Below are 20,827 nucleotides of genomic sequence, written 5' to 3'. Positions count from 1 at the left end.
TAGACCCTGACACAGTCCCTTTGAATGCCCAAGATCCTTGCCGAATTATACCAACTAAGTTACAGAGAGACTAGGAGATTAATGAACCAGCCCAAATTAGTCTAAACTTTGAGCTTCTTACCCTCTTGCTCACACATCTTTCTGAAGAAGCCATCATTCATTTCTATTCCGATACCATCCCATCCTTTTTCAAATCCAGAATATCATTGTGGGGTGGGAACACAACTAATGTATACTGCACAGTCTTCACCCCAATTGAATGCAGACAGTGAACAAGACCCCAGCTTTACTGGTCTCTGCTCTCTAACATTTTATTTATCCAACAGGCTGTTGCATTTTTGTATTAGGAAGAAAATTGTTCAAAAGCCACAAATATCCACTTGGAGACTAAGATTACCCCTGCTGTCTATATAACACCTCTGTTTCAAGGCCCCCTAGGTGGTGTTACAAAAATGACATGTTATTTACTCATGCCCTTTCGTCCTCTTAATATTAGACCGCTCACCTATACTGGCTTGTCTGAATATGAAAATTGATAAACAATATTCTTACTGGTATTAGCATGATCAATGTTTATCCCCCATTTTCAGTTTTTTTTACTACCCTGCATTGTTTATCTTTGTGGACTATTAGTTATATTCTCATATTATTTTTCTGCTATTCTGTATGTACAACTACAGCTAATTTTGATGGGTAAAAGTTAGCAATAATGTGCTCTGCCCATATACTTTTCTCTTATTTTATGTATCTATCTCACTTTTTTGTAGTATTATAGTTAAATCCTGGTCATATCTTAGATGTGGGCTGCACTAAAGTGGTGGCTCACATCTTGGTTTGGAAATAAGAGTCATTTGTAGTATTGCATCACAATATGTTTCTGTGCTAAACATTTGTTAAATCTTCTTTCCTCATGTTACTTATGTGGGTTTCTATTAGTGTATGTTACATGTTGTGTTTCTCCTCTCATGTGTCAAACTGCTTGAGATATTGTTGTTATATTATGACTGATGTACACCTTTCTACATGTTGCATGCATTATCTTAATCAAACTCGATGTTTGTTCTGATGTATATTCTTCAATAAAAACAAAAACAAATAAAAAACAAATATATATATATATATATATGTATATATATATATATATATATATATATATCCAAGGCAAAAAGGTAGTGGCACTCTGAGACTTAGCAATTAGAAAACATACATCGTTTATTCCAACGTTTCGGGGCCACAGAGCCCCTTTGTCAAGGTAAGTGAACAAGAAACGAATACAGATCCTACCTTAAATACCACCAAGAAGCCCGCCAGTGAGGAAACGTGTCCAGAAACAGAAAGGGTATGCGTGGCTGCAGAGTCCCTGGATGATGACGTCATCCCGTTGGTGACGCCCGGTTGTCCGGGTTACCAAGGACGCGAGTCTGCCTGTGTCCCAAAAAGATACGACTAGTGATCAACATCACATGTATAGCATGTGCAAGACCCCAAACTACAGTGAAATAAATTAGTTAGAACCTCAACCCAGAGAACAGAATGCATAGCCCAGAAGAGCAGGAAAGCTAAAAATAACGGAGATAGTGAAGCAAAAGAGCTAATTAAATCTGGCTGATGACAAAGACTAAGGGAGGGAACAACGGCTCGCGGGGAGTGTCTATGAATAGTGGGCACAACATGATTGTCAATACAACTGGTATGAATAGTTGCCAGCCAAAAGGAATATGCAAATAAGTCAATAATATATGTAACTAATTCAATATTGCAATAATGTACAGGATCAGTACAACCAAAGGTCCAGTGTACATAACCCAAGTCCTCAGAACACACTCCACGTAATTCTTTCATTCAGCCCATTAGGGCTGATAGTGTTCAAACGATACATCCATTTAGTATCCATTTGGAGGAGCTTATTGGCACGATCACCCCCCCTCAGGGACTGAGGTACATGGTCGATTATAATTTGTCGAAGTTGCACCAGGTCATGCTTTTGCTCCGCAAAGTGACGAGCTACGGGCTGGTCCGTGCTCTTCCCACTCAAAGCCGCTTTGATGGCTGAGCGGTGTAGTGCCATCCTGTCACATAGGGACCTAATGGTTTTCCCTACGTAATATTGACCGCAAGGGCAGATGATAATGTATACAATAAATGTAGAAGTGCAGGTCAGGACATGTTTGATGGTAAATTGTTGTTCAGTGTGTGGATGCTTAAATGTGGAACCCGTGATCATGTTATGACACGTAGTACAACGAAGACACTTATAGCAACCAGGCGCCTTAGAGAGAAAGTTCTGGGGGCCTGAGGTGTTGGAAAAATTAGTAATGTCCGTATGGACAACCATGTCCTTAATGTTCCTTCCACGGGTAAAGCAAGTCATCGGTCGCTTGTAATGAGACCCTGGGACTGCATTGTTTTATTTAATAATTTAAGTTATCACTACAAGGGGCATTACATTTATAGTCTCCACAAGTCTGCTTTTCAAACCAGCACTGTTTACATTTATATGAGATCCAGCTTTATTTTGCATTCCTTTTGATTGGCCTGTTTACATTACAGGTTTATTTATGGGTTGATCTTTTGCTTGTGTTTTGAATCAATGTTGTATGTATGTATATGTTTCTATGTTATTTAACGCGGATTGCATGTCGCAATTGCATGTGTGTTTTGTATTTGTCTTTGTCATGTCAGCTTGAGGAAAGTACCATTAAAGAGCGCTGAAATGTCACTTCATTCACAGCTATGTGAGTTGTATTTATTTCCTACAGAGTGCCGCCGATTAGACTGGTATATATATATATATATATATATATATAATCTTAGAATGCTTAACTTATATTATGTTTGTTATGTTTGTTATGTGCATCTTGTCAACACTAGAGATGTGTGCATATCCCTCTGTTTTGGTTCTAAATATTCATAAAGTTTTGGTTTTAGCAAAACCACCTCTGATTGTTTTGGTTTTCTTTAAAATATTATAAAAAAACTGCTAAAATCATGCTATGAAATTGTCCTTCCACCCATCCTTATGTTGTATATTAAAAAAATACTTGTACAGTTTAACAAGCCAAGCACTTCAGTGATAGGGACTATTTTGAAGCTGAAGTGCTTCGTTTGTGATTGTTTTTTTTGGGTCCCCATAAAATAAAAAATCTGGGCGTTTTTTGTTAAACCAAGCTACTGATGAGCTTAAGGTGGATAACAGTGTTGTTAATCATCCTCAAAGTTGGACTTTGTCATCTTCATCATCACCATAATCACTATTTTTTTTAATTATTCTATTTATTACAGTTTTACAAGTTACAGAGAAGTAGAGTTATAAACTGTACAAATAGGTATTCAAAATAAAGCATCTGCCAAAAGCAAAAACTGTGACACTTAACCATTGGACATATTAAGAAACATGTACATGAAAGCAGTGTCAATACAAAGCATCAATCAAAGCATAAATTAAATACTGCATAATACAAGTTAGTAGACCATACAGTAGACAAATTGTTCAACAACTCAATGTATCTAAATTAATAATCACAAAAGGGAAAACATTGGGATAAGCATGGAGAAAAAGAGAGGAGAGGGAGGGGGAGGGCAGAGGGATTCACCTAAGATATCATATTAGATGAACAAATGAGTTCCTGAGATGTGCAGTATTACAAAGCATCGAAAGAAATAATGTAATAAGGTACTTATTCAATGAAGATTCAGACAAAAGTTTTTTTTATGCAAAAACAATTCTATATTCTCAAAAGTTTTAAAAATCTGGGATTGAGTATTGTAATCTAGTTTATCAATATATAGGCCCTATTTCCTATAAAAAACCACTATGTCTTGTTCAACTTCAAACAAGGTTAATTTTCTGTCAAAGCAAAGAGGTTGACACATTTTTTGGTTCACTTCATTAAGGGATGGAGCCAATTTAGAAGTCCAATAGATCAAATAACACGATGTGTGGTGCTCTGGTGGGCCTTTGGCTGGACTGTTTTTTGGGGTGCCCTGCTCCCCATATGTGAACCCCAGAGTGCTAGGGACCTGCTGGACTAGGTGACCTTGATATTGGTGGGCAGGCCCATATCATTGGCCAACAATATGCTAAATACCTCTGATATCATATATTATTACAATGTACATTTAAATTTGCACAGTAATGATGCACCGTGTATCTACAATTTATTTTCTTGTTAAAAAAATGGGAAGATATAGAAGGGATATCTTTTTTCCACTGTGGGAGATAAGCAGATATATATTGAGACTTAATTTAATTTTGAACTTGTAGAAACATGTAAAAATGAAAGTTAGGAAGGGAATATTTCTCTTTTAACTCAAAAAATTGTAAACTGTGGCCACCCATATCAAATGCTTTGGAGGCAGAGCTTTTGTCATGCCAGTGCTAAAATTTAGAATTGTGTAAAGATGTGGGAAATAATGGATTACCCCATCATGTGACAAAAGGGAAGGCAGTATGATCTAATCCCAATTTTCTATTTAATGAAACACAAATAAATATGTGTCTAGAAATATTATATGTTGAAGTATATGTGGAGGAATATATGACATTTTGGAATGTAGTACTGCATTTGGAGAGAAAGGAGCAAAAATAGAATTGTCCAAGATGGAATCAGTATAAGTACTTCTATCATGCAGCCAATCAACAGCACAGCAAATAAATACCACAAGTGAGTAGAAAGAAAAGAATGGGAACTCCCATTCCCCCCACTCTTCTATTTGTCATAAGCTTGTTAAGGGCAATTTTTGTTTTTTCAATCCTCTATAAGAAACACGTCATTTCCCAACACAGGTGAGCAACATCCTTAACTGAGATACGGATAAGCAACATTTGAATTAATTAGAATATTTTCAGAAAGATTATACTTTTCAGCACCACCACCTGCCCCGATAAGAAAAAAGGTCATAATTTCCAGTTATGCAGCATGGATGTAACTTTAGATAGGATATGAGAAAAAAATCGCCTCATATAATTTGGATATATCAGTAGTTATTTGAACACCAAGATATTTAATGTGAAAATTGGCAACATGGAAGGAAGCAGTAGATGAGATAGACGAGAGCAACATATAAGATAGACCAACAGTTCAAATTTAGTGATATTAGTCTTATAGCCTGCTAATGAGCCAAATTCAGAAATTATTCTCAGAATCTCTGGAATAGATGATGTAGGATCAGATACAAAAAGTAGCATGTCATCTGCAAAAAGCACAATTTGTACCTTAACATCTCCCACTTGTATACCCTTGAGAATAAAGGAGGACCTCAGAGCCATTACCAGCGGTTCAAGGGCTACAGCAAATAATAGAAGGGATAGGGGCAGCCCTATTTCATGCCCTTTTGTATGGTAAATGGAGAAGAATTAAAGCCATTCTATGAATTTTGAGTATGTGGATTAGTATAGAGCAAATGTATGGCTTTAATGAAAAATTCTGGATAACCAAAATGGTGAAGTGATTAATATAGGTGTGGCCATTCAACTATATCAAATGCCTTTTTTTGCATCTAATGAAAGAACCAAATTATCTGGAAGGGAGTAGGGAAGAGGAGTAAAATATATTGCAGAAATCACCTTTCTAACATTAACAACCAAATGGCACTCCCAAATAAAGCCAGTTTGATCTGGGTAGATAATGTGAGGGAGGGATAATTTCATATGATCTGTCAGAAATGTTGCTAATAATTTGTTCAATATGTATAAGTGAAATAGAATGGAAGGAACCTGGGAGAGAAAGGTCTCTACCAGGTTTTGGTAGAGAATGAGAGGAATGAAGGGATTTAAACACTGTAACTAAAGACTCCAATCCTGGAGATAAGAATTTGATACATTTCTCCACTAAAACCATCCGGCCTAGGTGCCTTTTCTGGTTTCAACTGTTTAATGGCTGTGAGAACCTCCTCAAGTGTAATCGGATTCTGAAGAGTTTCAGGTAGGTCAGGAATGAGGAAGGAGAGAGCACTAAGGCAGTATTGGATCCAGGGATGCTGGAAAGATCATCCATGCCAGATGACCAATAAACATCTTCAGAAATTAACAGGTATCAGGAGCAGAAGAGTACAATCTTTCAAAAAAATCTTTCAAAGCTTTAACTATCTGGGCATTAGAATTAGTTAAGTTGCCTTGGGGTGTCATTAGAGTGTGAATCACAGCAGATTTATGGGTATCACGCAAAAGGTTTGTTAAAAGGCTTCCTGTTTTATTTCCATACTTATGAAATTTGTAATTCATGGAGAACCAATAACGGTAACCCATATTTTGCATTCATTCATCAAAGGTTGTTTAAGCTATACGATACTGCTGTTTAGATTTTATTGAAAAATCAGACTTATACTGTTGATATGCTGCAGACAGAAATTCCTGTGTCTAAATATTTTAGCAAATATTTCTTATTTTAGGCTGCCACGTAAGAAATAAACACAGTGCTCATAGCAGATTTTGCATTCATCCAGAACAGAATTGGATCTGATGCAAGATGGAATAAATTATTTTTCTCATATTCTTCCAAAGCAGCCTCCAAACGGTTTCTAAATTTAAGTGTGCATGACACATGGGAAAGAAACTTCCATAGTTTGGAGGACCCTGGTTCTGCTGGAAAATGTTGACAACCAAGACCATCACATGGTCAGAGAGTGCAATTGTGTCAATTTGAGAATAAGTGACCAAGGGAAACAAAGTATGAAATATTAATATATAATCTATGCGCAATAATGTATTATGAGCTGACAATAGGCATGTGTTCTCTGGGCCTGATTTATTACGTATCACTATTTCGAGTACGCATGCAGACGTGTGATTGTTGCAAATTGTATATGCAATAATAATAATAATAATAATAATAATAATAATAATAATAATATTGTGCATGCATATGCAATGCAGTGTGCATGTGCAAAGGCATCACTGTGATCACAGGAACCATTCAGACCCATCACAATGTGATTGACAGGAATAGAGCATTTGGGGCTGTTAATGGGGGGTTGTCAGTGAAACACAAGTGTGCCTTTCCGTTTGAACTCTGTTACAGGGATGTGCATAAAATAGCCACTGCATAGGCATACACAGCTTGAGCTCTCACTTATTACAGGAAGATTAGCAATTTCTGAGTAAGGTCTGACCTTGTGTAATTGTGCATGAGGCTCTGATGTTTCTTGATGGTACCAATGTTTTTGCAGACTTGCAAAGTATTAGAGATGTGAGGTTGGGGAAGTGGGCATCTTTATGTTGGCATGTGATGGCATTGTGATAGCAAACATTAGCATATTTTTGCAGCGGGTCTGTGTGCATAATCACAGCTGTAATAGCAATCCATAAAGAATCATGACCTCTGTCTGTAGGGTGAAGGGCTCTCCCTCCATGTGTCAATTACCTGCAACCTTTTTGCCAACATAGGAATTCCTAGCTTGGTGAGAGAGAAATTGTGGGAGGCAATGTTGGATTTATCCAGAAAACTAGAAGAGATTAAACTGAAAACACAGCAAAGAATAAGAGATTCATTAGAAAATGTGCTAAAGCCCAGCATCCACAAGACGATATAATGAAATAATTGAATGATAATGATATTCATTATCTTTCAATCGTTCAGTATATCTTACAGTGGATATGCCATCAACTACCAGTGATGCACTCTCCTGCTTGTCACTGGCAATGTAGCTCATCATCTAAACCTGCTGTCCATCCTGACAATATCATCAGGTTGTGCAAGTTTGGGGATGAGGGAGGGTGCTGGCACTGAAAGATATATCATTCATTGTGTGTGCTCAATGTCATTAAGGACATTGAGCACAACAGTGCCTGGGACACACTACACGATATCACTCATGGAGTGAATCATGTAGTGGATATGCACTTTATGGGGTGTGAGCAATTTCTGAAAAAAGGTCTTGACATAGACATTTTAAGCATACACATTTGATATAACATAGCTATGTCCTTGTATCATAAGATAAACTACTACAAATCTACCAAGTGGATCAGATATAATTAAGGAAATCTCAAATGGTATAGTGCATTTAATCAAAATCATTACCCCCTGCAATTTGGAGTTAAATGAGGAGGACGTTATGACAGAACAATTTAGCATATTCAATTTTGTAACGTCCGTCGGGACCAAATGAGTTTACAGGAGAAAGGCTAAAGAAATGTAATTCTTATTTAAATGTAGGAGCATGTTCCACCTCTTTGCCAGGGAATTAATACCCCAACATTCCAGTACCTTATGTATATATCAGGCACCCCGCATAGAGAGAGTGAAAATGAAGTGTATGCACTTCATCAGACTCATCTGTAGAATGAATAATGGTAGTGTGAAGGCAAAAGAAGAGAATTGACACAAGTAGGGGAAAAATATTAGTAGAGATATAAACAAAGGAGGAAAAAAAAGAAAACAATATTTGCAGATATGCATGCAGAATGACTTCCGAAAAAGTAACATCAGCATATATCAAATTAGAAAGAGTAAAAGAATCACTAAGGGAGCTTGTCCCTGAAACAGTGAATAATTTGTAATCATATTATGGGCCCGGAACCCACACATAAGATATCTCATATAATATATACCAACAGAGTATAATGTAGGCTCAAAAAAATATATAACTGAATAAAACTACTGAAGAACTGGCTATAAATGCACTCTAACATAATAGTGAAAACAATGGTAGATATTCAAAGAGCCAGTTACTATATAGAGATGAAAGAAAATACCTCCAAAAGGATGCATATATAAATAGACCACAATTTAACAAACTAATGCCCCCTTGTAAGTTACATAACTGTCCTTAGCCAGGCATGGGATCACTAATATCAGATGTTGCTGCTTGAGGCAATTCACAGAGGAATGCTGTAGAATCAGCTGGGGTCAGGAAATCTTTATAGGAATCACAAACCATTATAGATGCACAGTCGAGCTGGACACAGTAAACCAAATTTTTGGCCTTCAGCAAATAGTTGGGAGCAAATACTGTAGAAGAAAATGATGGCTCTTGTCAGTTCTACAGCCATCTTTAAAAATGTGTAGCTCATGGAGTGTCTTCACTCGCCATGAAGCAGACCAAATTGCTACCTTGTCTAAATTATTAAAGCACCTGAACAAAGTTACCCACAGGCAAGATTTGTTTGGGGATGGGACAGTGCCCAATCTGTGTACCCTTTTGATCACTAAATATTGGCAAACCAATTCAATACCAAGTAGCATAGGGAATGTATTATGAACAAAATGAGTAAGGGTGGACCCTTTAAGTGATTCTGGAAGACCCACTATTTTAATGTTGTTTATGTGGGATCTATTTTCTATGTCATCCAATTTATTCCATAACTGTGGTTATTAGTAATGAGCTGTTTATTACAATGCTTAAGCCCAGAAATGTCATGCATGGCATTTGGGTCAGTGACTCTCTGATTGAGATTCTGCAGTTGAGCAGTAATGTCTGCTACTGCCAGTGTGAGCAAAGTGGCCATAGTTGTTTTAATGGTATCCACCAATTCTCCATAGCTGACTGAGGTGTCATGATTATGGCATACTTGAGTATTGGAGAGAGGTACTTTAGCAGAAGCCTTCTTGTACATCAGGGTATCTTCAGCATCTGCAGCATCTGGCACCATGATACCTGCAGCCCTGCACTTCTCCTGACATTGGGGCTGCAATGCAGTCTGAGGGAAAGAATAGAGGTAGTACTCCATAATAGGGTAAACAGCGGAAGCCAACTCTACTCTGTGGGAACCTATTATGCAGTGTAAATTATGTTTTCCAGCCAGCAGAGATGGAGCTTGGGGGAGGGAGCATCCTCACTCCATCCAACCTGGAACAAGAAGGTCCTCGTTACTCTTGTTAATTTCATCATTGCTCAATATTAGCTCATGCCCACTGGAATTCACTATTATAGTTTCTGTTTATTGCAAAAGTATTCCTAATAAAATTTGTATGAGCGTATTTTTTTAACATTTTTTGGAAGTAGCCTCCTATGCTGATCTCTCACAAGCTGTGCTAACCACCCTTTCCGAGTTCACATGGGAGGGTGGGCAGTTTAAGTACACCATAGAAAGATTGTACAAGGGTATTGAAATTGTCTTTTTTCCTACCAGTATTCAAGCGGATTGTGTGAGATGCTAATTTGTACATTATCATTACTGTAATTTTCCACCCTTCTTATTGATGCTTACTGTATCAAAAAGAGTCACAATAGAAGTGCTAATATATGTTGTCAATTCTTTTAAGCCTGACCAGTAGTCATGATGTTTATCTCTGGTGCTCTAAGTTGACTCATCTGTTACCAGTATTTGCTGGAGAAACAGAATCATGGGACAACATCATCTCATGTTCCACTTGAACTGAAAACTTGTTCGCAAGGAGCTCTTTGCATCTCTAAAGATCTGTGTCAGTTAGAATGAAAGGCACCACATAGAACTTAAACCTATGATAAAGCATGGTTGCCAAAATGTAGAGATCTAAATGTAAGCTGTTGCAATCCTTTGAGTCCTGGTAATGCAAATAAAGTACTTGATCTACAAGTCTGACATACTTAGCATAATCATTTTGTTTAATCTCCTCCTTCAGCTTCTCTAGCTGTTTTTCCAGTACTTCAATTAAGGGTATGACCTGACTCAGACTGGCAGTGTGTGAACTCACTTCATTGGTTACAATTTCAAATGGTTTCAGTAGCTTGCATAAAACAGAGGGTATTATCCAGTGTGCTGGACATAAGTGCATTCCCCATTCTATCCATGTAATGTCATGGTTTGCTGCAGAAAAGAGTTGCTTTCATGAGCAGGGTCCTATTTCCTCTCCTTCCCTTACTCATACTGTGATAGACTCCTGTCTCCCCACAAGGTCACCTAACACCTGGTTCCTAATGCCCTGCTGATTTTTTGAGTGATATGATGCTAATGCAGCAATGTTCATAAACCATGTCCTTGTCCTGCATTATTTTGAACTATAAGTCACTGTTTTCTTGTTCGCTCATTTGTTTATATACTTCGTAAAGCACCGTCAAAATAAAAGATAATAATAATAATAATAATAATAAAAATAATAATAATAATAACTTGTCCCTCCTCTCCTGTCCCTATGTCATGTTTTGTTCCTCTAGTTGCTAAAGCATACAAATGGTGGAATTCCACCTGGCTACTACCTCTTGTGTTAGTTAGTGGCATGACAAATAATACTGTTCCTCCAACTGCTGCAATCTACTTTATGCGGTGTTTGATTGTTGAAAATGTCCAGAAATATTTTGGGCCTCAGGCAGCATTTCCTGCATGCACCTGTAATTTTTAAATACATTTTTAACCACCAAGTTTAGAGTGCATAAAACATGGTTTGTGTTTAAATTCACCCATTTATAATGCTAGTACAATGTAACTTGCATTATTGGAAATGACAAGTCCTGATAAAAGTCTTTGCAATGAAAGCCATTTTACTATCATGTCCATGAGTTTTTCCAACAGATTGACACCAGTAGGCCATTCAGGGCCTGATTCAGCCACACTCGCGTGTGCATAGTGCTCGCAAGCGGGTCGATGGCCGAGCAGTGTGCACGTGCAGCGTGCGCACTGCACATGCCTGAGCCCCATAGAGAGTGCATTTTCACTCACTGCAGGACTCACTTCAAGACGCGGCAGCTGTTGATTGTGATTGACAGCTTGTCCCATTTTGTAGGAATGCAGGGGCGGTGGCTGGACAAACGGAGGCGTTCCTGAAGGAATGCCTGCCATTTGTGGTGGCCCTACTGACATCACCAGTGATGTCAGTTGTGAACTTCCTGCTCTATTAGAGCAGGAAGTTCACTGGGGCTTGCAGTGGATGAGACCTTACCACAAGGGTCTTGTTGCAAGCCCGATGGTTGTGATAATTGCGACCATCGCCAGGCTTTCTGCAAAAGCAATGGGTGGTCACCCACAGCTTAGCAAGTGGCCTGGTGGTGGGTGAAAAAAAAATGGCCCGCCCTGATTCAGAGTGAGTGCTCGCAAGTAGCGAGCGCCTCTGAATCAGGGCCTTAATGAAGTCAGTGATACATAGAGTAGCCTGCCTGTGAATGAGTTAGCATTGTGTGTTAGATAGAGATGCTGCTGAAGGTGATACAGCCACTTAATAGGTTGCCGCAGTCATGTAATATTGTTTGTTTGACCAGTACCGCTTGTCCATATACTTTATCTGTAGTTAAGTGGAGAATTTGTACAATGGCATTTTCTAGGCAAAGAATAACTTAACATCCCGGTACAGGTGAGGAATTGCTGGTAAAGTAGAATCGAGATGGAATTTGGAAATGTGGACTAATCTCAACTAAACTAAAACCAGATGTATTGATGTCAAATATTGGATGCAGATCTAATACTAACAAAGCCATTATGGCTTCACTGATCCACTATGTAACAGGATAGTGGGGGTCATACTTGCTTCATCTTGCAAATGATTGTTTCATAGTCAAATGTTGTTTAGAACTACTAGTCTTCTTGGTACTTTTATGTGATGAAGATTCACCCCAGCAGCATCCCTAGTGTGCAAACATTCATCTTGGGTCTCCTGGATAGGAGGAGGAGTCGATTTGCCTTTGCAATTAAGGTGCAGGACTACGTCTGGTCATTAATGAGGATGCTGATGATGAGGGTGTTGACAGTGGAGATTGCATTTTCTGGGATGTCTCAATGCTGTTGGTAGCTGATGCTGGACTGCTTCTTATTATTTTACATAATATTCCAGATTTTGATCAATTATTTGCATGAAATCTCTGCAAATTATTTAACAGGGAGGAAGTGCTTAGATCATTACCTCTACTTACTATGGAAGCACATACAGTATGGTACAGATGCCTTGACAAATGTCTGAATTTGGGGGGAAAAAAAATTTCCACACAGAATAAGTGACTTTATTAGTCTTATGCTCAGGTATAACAATGTCTTTCTTTTTATCACTGGCAAGAACTGCTACCACTAGTGGCTGACTAATTGTACACAAACAACGTTATCCTCCTGAATGTTATCAACTTGTTATTGACCATCATCATCATCGTTGTATACACAAACATCCCCCTCATCATGTTGCACTTAAAGAGTAGCTTTCTCAATTTCTATGTCTTAACCATTATGATCATTAATTTGACTAGGACTACTCTTCTTTACTTTGGCAGAGTGTCCAGAATTGGTGGAAGGAAGGTTCTCTTGGAAAACAGTATAAAAAATGTAAGAATCACACATAGCACTCATGGATATCCTTTGGGGTATATCTACTAAGAATTTGTTATATGACAGGAGCTGCAGATTTGCTAAGAGAGGTCTAACAATTAGTGAATAATGGCTAAGATGCAGGAAACCTCATGGGTCCTGTCAGACTCCAGGGAAGTGCTGTATAGCTGCTTCTGGGTCTGCTGGATCAGTATTCAGTCTATTTTGTTGCCAAGCCCCATGGATGCCTAATGAACTAGAGGACCAACCAGCACCATGGTGTAGGTAAGTATGTAGTATAAGTGTGGGTAAGTGAATTTTTTATAAGAGGATAAAGCCTTTGGTGCCTGTATCCTGTCTTTTTTATATTTTCTTCATAGTGAAGGTACAGGTGCCACTGGCCCTATAGTCCCACTGTGAAAAACAATATTATTAGATGCAGTGCTTCCAGGGGGGCAGGGAAGAGCCCTTGGATTTCAGTCCAAGGCTGGTTGATATTCCGGAGGGAGTTCTCCTTTCTGAGTATTGCAAGCCCATGGATGACCTGTTTGAGGCTGGTAAATGCTTTGGAAAGTGTACCCCACGCTGACTTTCCCTGCTGTGGCATTACCACCCTGGCTGGATCAGCCCACTGCTGCTTACAGGAAAATAAAGGGAACCTCACATTAGTTTTACTCTTGATTTTACATGTACCAGAATGGACTCAGAGGTCCAGGGCTTTTGCAATATTAGGGGGTGGGCCACAACATTTTTTAAATTAACTTTTTTAACCCATTATTACAACAAAAGCACACAGAAACACTGCACAGATCACACTAATCTGTACAGTGCTTCTGCTGAACACACTGCTCAATGGCAGCTCAATACAACTGAATTTGCAATTGATAAAACATGATTATATAGACCAATTGTAAATATGATTCTTCAAACATAATTCTTAGTACATTTTTGTGTTTGATAGAGAAAAACTCATATATGTCAGACCAATGCCCAATGTGTTCATTCTTGGCAAGACAGAATTATTAGTAAATTTACCCCTTTGATTTGCCTGTTTTAAAGGTGACACATCTAGTTTCAGAGCGAGAACATGGTGCATGCATGGTTAAAGAAGATGCTTGACTGTGTTTGGCAACTGACTTTCACAATAGACATTCTGTTGCATGAAATAGTAGAAGCAGGACCACCAGTCTCAAAGAAAGGCTATAGCTGATCCTTTCCTTGCCACTGTGTGTGGTGTATGGCAATTTGAAATTTTTCATTTTTCCAAGTAACTTTGCCCTTCAAGGTTCAAGGTGTTGTTGTCTTTAAGATTGTGAAATACTTTTTGATTTGACGTGTCCTTTCTCACATCTTCTCTCCACTTGACATCCTTTAAAAGTAGATTTTGAAGTACTATGAATGCCAGTACCAGTACTGCGTTGCTTTTCTTCTATCAACTATGATTGATATTAGGTGTAAGCTATCTACTGCAGTTGAACTTAACTACCACCACACCAAGTAAATGTACAATGAGAAAGGGAAAGGAGGCACTTACCTTTACCTTGCAGTTCTAATGAAAGACTGAAGCTTTTTTGATACCATTTTCTTTTCATTTTTTCTACTTTATTTTTTTGGCTTGCAGCTAATGGGCACATGACAGTACCTAGAGTACATTCAATAAAATATGCTGCTTCTCCAAGACACACCCTCTTGAAATACTACTTAAATTGAATTATAAAAGACTGCAGATTTTTTTGATACCAGAAACATTTATTATTCCACTAAAATTATTGTTTGAGGTGCTGCTAATGGGAACATCACAACACCCGAAGTAAGTACAGTAATATATGCTGCCTTTCTAAGACACTCATTCTTTAAATACTATTTAAATTAAATTTTAAAAGACTGCATATATTTTTTGACATAAGAAATATTTATTTTTTCAACTTTAATTATTTTTTGGGGTGCACCTAATGGGAATGTGACAACACCCAGAGTAATGTATAGTAATGTACACTGCCTTTCCAAGACAAATATTCTTAAAATACTATTTAAATGATAAAAAATAAGATTATTTTTTTTGTAATTGCTATTTTTTATAACAGAATAAAGGTCTTCTTTGGGGTGCAGCTAACTCAGACTCAGCAGAGTTTACTATTTTGGACAAATAATCTTGAAATCACACTGTCTCTACCCTCATACATGCATTGATATATACATTATATACTGCAGTGTACATAGTTTAGATATCCTTGCGAAAAAAACAAGTACAAGAAGTTAATTTTAACAAACATATGACAACAACCCGTTTGAAGCACTGGATTGCAGGTGTTATTATATAGCCTGTTTTCAGTTTGCAGTGCACTGGATTGCAGTTGCTAGCTGGCATGTATGACAGTCATGCATACAAAGTGACATAGATGCCTGCAGTCACCCTTTCCACCAACTCTATCTACCTACTACAAAACTACAAAATAAATGTTTCTAATCTACTGGCATTCTATTCTACATTCTAATGGGGTCCTTATGACATCTTTGAAGTGCAACTACTACCCACATGTGGGAGGGACTCCTATATGTAATCCAAAACATGCAATATCTGAGATTTCCAGGAAAATTATATTTTGCCTCATTTTGCTATCTGAATTTGGTGGGAAAATCTGAGCCTTGTCAGTTCTACTTGGAATCCCCAAGTTTGGCTGTGTTTGGATTTCAAAAAATGAACTGCTCATCTCTAGTTAACACAGGTGGTTATTGATAAACTAAAAAGCATATTAAGTTTTCAAGATATTATAAAGCAAAGCAGGAGGAATTAATAAAAGGTTTTATTTCTACCAAAATAAATTACAATATTGTTCTATTTTATATTCTCATAGTAATAACAAAAGAATATCCTAGAAGCCTGAACACAGATACCCATTTTCTATAATAAAGAATGGCTGAAATTCAAGGTAAGTGTAAGTTTGGCACACATATGTTTAATAGTCTAAGTCTAAATATTTTTTCCTTTTAGGATGTGAAGCAGGGAAGGGCTCTTCATTGTGTTTCTGAGCATAAGCATTCCTGGGTGGTGATGCTGTGGCAGAACTTGTTGGTGGTGTGCTGTTGAACAATGTTGTTGTATGGGTCTCAGGTATGAGAGCTAAAATTAGCATCCCTTGTAGATAGCATATTATTGTTTACTCACTGATAGCATTCTTTTGTGACCTGTGCACTCTTATATACTGTATGCAGAAGTTAGAGCCTCAATTTCTGCACACAACTTAATAATGTTTTGATTATTATTCAACAACATATGGTTATGCATCCTCATCTGCTTTACATTTTGCCTTAGTCACAGATGAGTCCTAATATATTTAGCCTCCTTGCAAATGAAACAGCCTTTCTAGTTGAGCCATGCCATGGTGTGACTCAGTAGCACAGAACGTCTTTTCGTACAACTTTTTCCCTTCAAATGCATCTTATTCGCACTGTGATGTGCATAGTACACACAAGCAGCTTCTGCTGACTAAAATGATTTGCAGCATGCCTATATTTTGTGTGTGACTTTGGGCAGCTGCTGATACTGTAACAGTATTTTGCATGTAGATACACCCACAGTAGCACAAAAAATATAGCCATGCAGCATATCATTTTAATCAGCAGATGCATTCTATTCATATGTGCAAATAAGATGCAGTTAAAAGGAAAAAGCTGCACGAAAAGATGCTCTGTGCTACTGAGTCACAAAGCGCTCACGCATTGTGTAAAGTGAGATTTAGTGCACGGAGGATAGATGAATGTTGACACATCTGTATGTTGACATAAAATACACTTGTGTTTTCCCAAACATGTCCATTGCAGGATCTCTTGCAGGTGTTGGTTGTGGAGCATGGATGGGATTAGTAGCTGGTTCTCCTGCAGGTTGTTCAGGTGGAGAAAAAAGAAATACATCAAGGATAACCATGTTTTCCTGTCTTTCTCCTACCTATCTATCTGCAGGCCTTTCCTCCGGTGTTTCTGCTTACTCTTCTGTCTAGATATTAGAACATTCTGTGGGCAAAATAGTCAGGTATTTATATGGGGGTGGGTATGAAATACCAGCAGTCGGGATGCCTGCTGTCAAAATGCTAACAGCGGCATGCCGATGCTCGGTATCCTGACAGGGGTTGGGTAAGTATACTAACCCTCCCCCTCTTCTCCTACTAACAATCCATTCTTGCACCATAACCCTAACCCTCCCCACCCTGCACCCTAACCCTCCCCATTAGTGCCTAAACCTAACCCTCCCGCCTTGGTGCCTTAAAAATAACTTTTTCCCCTTAGTGCCTATATACAGTAAATATATTTATTATCAGTTGTGCATAATCATTTTTAATTGGCTACTTTTATAAATGATCCATGTATTACTTGCTGTGAATACATAAATGCTAAAAAATACACCATATTTGCATGAGTAATAAAAATTGTTGAAGTAAATGTGTTTTTTTTTCAAAATTTTAACAAGTTTATAGCAATAGTATAAAAGGGAAAAGTGAAAAAATGAGAACAATGTCTGCATATTCTATCTTACAACATCTAACTATACTTTTCCTATTTATTTAAGGCAAGATTTCACCCACCAGATGGATCAGTGGGAACTGCAATGGATTCTTCGGACAAATGTCTCAACATATGAGCAAAAGTTGGAGCTTGACGATCTTGAAGATGCCTAAGTGATGGACCTGCAACTGACCTTCATCCCCCTTTAATTAAGAGACATTTTTGCTTTGAATGGTCAGACAACACATTTTAACAAAATGAACAGAAAAAAACACCATTTACCTGGTACCTCCTCATCATTTCTTTGTGTGTCCCTGGTTTGAGTTTTTTCTTTGGAAATGCTGTGAACAAACAGTGTAAAAACATTATAATAAAAATTAAATAAATGGCTTCAAGTGTCTGTTTGCCTCACTTTGCAGTGGTACTTGCTTTCACAAATCATATGTGCGTGCAGATTATAGAATCACAAGTATGGAAAAACTAAGTTAAATATGAAATTATATATATTCATCAGTCTGTGGAGAGCAACATAATCAAGAACATTTAACTTTTGTATTAATTCTGGTGGTAGGATTTCCTGCATTAGTTCTTCATACTACTTTATGGAGAGGGGAAGCCCATCAGCTGACTGAGTGCTGCCTTGCTCTACTCAGCTGTTTTCATATTCACCTTCATCTATATGTCTGAGAAGTATTTTCTACAGTACTAATGACGGAATTTAAATATCCAGCAGCGTTAATAGCCTGCACCACAGAAGACCATATTGGCAATTCCTTTGTCCAAAGAGCCATGGTGCCTGGATCAAGCACATGCAATGATGACCCTTCCCAGATGATATATATATTTACACTTGTACCGTCTATATTCTTTTCTGTTTGATGAGTTTTGACCATTCTAAATTACAATCAATCAGATTTATTTTAGACAACAATATCACCCTGGGTGATATTGTTGTCTAAAATAAATCTGATTGATTGTTAACAAGCTATCCCTTGTGAGGCCACCGTTATAAGTGAAACTTCCATCATGGAATGATGACTTTTATATGTATTATGTGAAAAAGTGTTATAAACTATGTGAAAAGTTTAAAAGATTGTTTTATCAGAAATTAAATTATTTTACAACCGTATTGTTGAATGTAATAATATCATTGGGTGTATTCAAGACAGTAATACAAAATTTAGAATGGTCAAAATTCATCAAACATTATAGCATAGGTAAAAGGGGGAAGTGAGCAATTTTAAATTGAAAAAACTGGGCACTTCCCAGCAGAACTTTAGTACCCTAGAAATTTGTTTAGGCCCTACTGGGAGAATGCATTTTTTTAAAGGATAAGCAGCCTGTTATTATTTTTAAGAAAATCTAAAAAGCAGAGAAGCATAGTTTCAAGTTCAATTCAGCACAAAATAGTTATTTTAGAACTATATACATACATACAGTCAGGTGCATAAATATTGGAACATTGACAGAATTTTCATATTTTGGCCTCTATTCACCACCACAATGGCTTTGAAATGAATCAAACAAGATGTCCTTTAACTGCAGACTTTCAGATTTAATTTGAGGGTAATTACATCCAAATCAAATTAACGGTGCAGGAATTACAAAGGTTTCTATATGTGCCTCCCACTTTTTAAGGGGCCAAAAGTAATGGGACAAACTAAACAATCCTAAATCTAACTTTCACTTTTTAATACTTTGTTGCAAATCCTTTGCAGGCAATTACAGCCTGAAGTCTTGAATGCATAGACATCACCAGACGCTGGGTTTCATCCCTGGTGATGCTCTGCCAGGCCTTTACTGCAAATGTCTTCAGTTCCTGCTTGTTCTTGGGGCATTTTCCCTTCAGTTTTCTCTTCATCAAGTGAAATGCATGCTCAATCGAATTCAGGTCAGGAGATTGACTTGGCCGTTGCATAACATTCCACTTTTTAGCCTTAAAAACTCTTTGGTTGCTTTTGCAGTATGCTTCGGGTCATTGTCTATCTGCACTGTGAAGCGCCGTCCAATGAATTCTGAAGCATTTGACTGATTATGAGCATATAATATTGCCCGAAACACTTCAGAATTCATTCTGCTGCTTTTTTCAGCAGTCACATCATCAATAAATACAAGGGAACCAGTTCCACTGGCAGCCATACAAGCCCACGCCATGACACTACCACCACCATGCTTCACTGATGAGGTGGTATGTTTTGGATCATGAGCAGTTCCTTTCCTTCTCTTCTCTTCCCATCACTCTGGTACAAGTTGATCTTTGTCTCATCTGTCCATAGGATGTTGTTCCAGAACTGTAATGGCTTTTTTAGATGTTATTTGGCAAACTCTAATCTGGTCTTCCTGTTTTTGTGGCTCACCAATGGTTTACATCTTGTGGTGAACCCTCTATATTCACTCTTCTCTTCTCAAGACTTCTCTTGATTGTTGACTTTGACACATATACACCTAACTCCTGGAGAGTGTTCTTGATTTGGCCAACTGTTGTGATGGGGTTTTTCTTCACCAGGGAAATAATTCTTCTGTCATCCACCACAGTTGTTTTCCTTGGTCTTCCGAGTCTTTTGGTGTTGCTGAGCTCTCCGGTGTGTTCTTTCTTCTTAAGAATGTTCCAAACAGTTGATATGGCCACACCTAATGTTTTTGCTTTCTCTCTGATGGGTTTATATTGATTTTTCAGCCTAATGATGGCTTGCTTCACTGATAGTGACAGCTCTTTGGATCTCATATTGAGAGTCGACAGCAACTGATTCCAAATGCAAATATCACACCTAGAATCAACTCCAGACCTTTTACCTGCTTAATTGATAATGAAATAACGAGAAAATAGCCCACACCTGTCCATGAAATAGCTTTTGAGTTGATAGTCCCATTACTTTTGGCCCCTTAAAAAGTGGGAGGCACATATAGAAACTGTTGTAATTCCTACACCGTTAACTTGATTAAATCTGAAAGTCTGCAGTTAAAGCACATCTTGTTTGTTTCATTTCAAAGCCATTGTGGTGGTGAATAGAGGCCAAAATATGTCAATGTCCCAACATTTATGCACCTGACTGTATATACATTGATATCACATCTACATTGACTTCAGAAAACTCTAAGAAAAGGGATTTGGACACCAAGGGCCAAATATAATAGAGTGAGAGTTTAGAAAATGTGACAGTTTAGCAGTAAACTCTAACATTG

This window comes from Taudactylus pleione, unplaced genomic scaffold (assembly GCF_031769625.1).
Source record: "Taudactylus pleione unplaced genomic scaffold, aTauple2 ptg000083l, whole genome shotgun sequence".
NCBI classification, from domain to species: domain Eukaryota; kingdom Metazoa; phylum Chordata; class Amphibia; order Anura; family Myobatrachidae; genus Taudactylus; species Taudactylus pleione.
This window is presented reverse-complemented; position numbering follows the sequence as displayed.